Source organism: Adiantum capillus-veneris, chromosome 5 (genome assembly GCF_014529385.1).
Source record: "Adiantum capillus-veneris isolate H3 chromosome 5, ASM1452938v2, whole genome shotgun sequence".
NCBI lineage: Eukaryota > Viridiplantae > Streptophyta > Polypodiopsida > Polypodiales > Pteridaceae > Adiantum > Adiantum capillus-veneris.
Genome location: NC_140935.1, coordinates 158,656,278 through 158,658,068, shown reverse-complemented (window position 1 = coordinate 158,658,068; position 1,791 = coordinate 158,656,278). Strand labels below are relative to the sequence as shown.

Here is a 1,791-nt window from a genome sequence, read left to right as displayed (position 1 = left end):
ATAATACGCCAATATACATACTATACCTACACTATGAGCCTATTTAAAAAACCCCCACCCCCCTCTGTATGTATACATTTTTATACATTTTGGTCTTTTAATAATCCTCTCCGATTAACTCACGTGATATCATACACATTCTAAAAAGTGACCGCCCCAGGGTTCCTGAACTAACCACTTTAGTCAATACCGAGCTTAGAATTTTATTCATATGCTCAGCTTGTCCATTTGCTTGTGGGTGATAGGGAGCTGATTTGTTATGGATGACCATAAATTCATTAAGCAGATACTCAGTTACCTCATTGAGGAAATGCAGCCCTGTGGGAGGGCGTCTGAATCAGCCTTGCCCTGCCCTACACAAACCTACAGCCTCGCTCCATCTCTGCAACAGGTTCCCGATAGTGAGGTATGCTGGTCGTAGCTCTGATTCCGGCGGCCTCTGTAGATGTGCAATTTGCTACGCTGCCTTCCGCGAAGGTCTCCACCTCTGGAGTTAGTAGATGCCCGCGACAGGCCGTCAGAGCCCTCTGCAGAGAAATTTAACGTCACTTGTCAGAAAGCAAACCCAAAGGTTTTCTTTGGAGTTTTGCACTTTTGTGGTTTTACTGTCTTCCACAACCTAGCAGGGGTTCTTGCATTGAGCTCTCGGATTTGCTGACCCTCTCGAATCTCGAGCATAGGGATGACTACCCCAAAGACCCCTTCCAGAATACGACCGAGTTTTGCAGTTGTGGTAGCAGCCCCTAGCAAACTCGATCAAATCACTAAGCTTCAAGCAGCTCTTGATCGAGTCTTGGAAGAGAACCTTGAGCTCAAATATCGCCTCCGCAAGATAGAAGAACGGTTCGATTCTATGGTTGACCTCGCCACCGACAAGGTAAAGGAGGTTGAGGCAAAGGTTTTAACCAAGCACATTCAACAACCATCGCCGAAGTACAGACTTGTGTAACAAAGGAGCTCTGTGAACGAAGACTTTGAGAAGAGAATACCCTCAAGGTACACATCGGTGGACTCCCTCCGCCGTGGTGCACAATTGAGGATAGTCTTGAAGAAGCAATTACGAAACTCAATGACATCCTTGAACCAATCAACATCAAACCAGAGACGGTCGTTTGGATCAATGATACACACCGACGTGTGCGCCCTGAGCATTGTGTCCTTACTTTCAAGGATAAAGAGGAGCGGGTGAAGCTTCTACGTCAATCCCATCTCCTCAAAGGAACAAAGCTTTGGATTACTGAGGAGCTGACCACAAATCAACTCAAAATAAAAAAGGACGAGCTCAAGAAGATGTCTGAAGCCCGCAAGCAAGGCAAATGGGCAGTCTATCGAGGCGGTAAAACTATCATTCAGGAGTTTCAAACTTCAAAAGATGCTCTCCCCTCAACTGCTCCCCCCTAGATTTTGTTCCCTCTTTCTTTTTTCTCTTGATGACCCTCAGTCCTTAACTGATATGCATGTCATGTCTTCACGTATAAGCATGCCATTGTAAAATTTTGTTTGGTCCCATGGGTCATATTTGACCTCCGTGGATGATAATACAATCTATCTATCTATCTATCTCTCATTTGATCCTCCCATGAGCTCTATCTCTCTGTCATTCTTCTCTTCACACACTCTTGCAAAGCAAGAAGTCCATCTCCTTCCCCAAGCTTGAGAAGTTGAGTGCCTACTACAACAAGCTCTTGGCTATGGATGCATAAAAGACCAAGTGGGCCAAGTAGAGAAAATTAGTGTTTATTACCTGTGAAAATTGAAGATTCATCTATGGTGGAGCATGGACCGCGATCC

General features: G+C 45.2%; 1 pseudogene; it reads left to right on the top strand.

Moving 5' to 3' along the window:
• Positions 1 to 682: 682 nt before the first annotated feature.
• On the top strand, positions 683 to 1,401 carry LOC147458399 (uncharacterized; annotated as a pseudogene).
• The last annotated feature ends 390 nt before the right edge of the window (positions 1,402 to 1,791 follow it).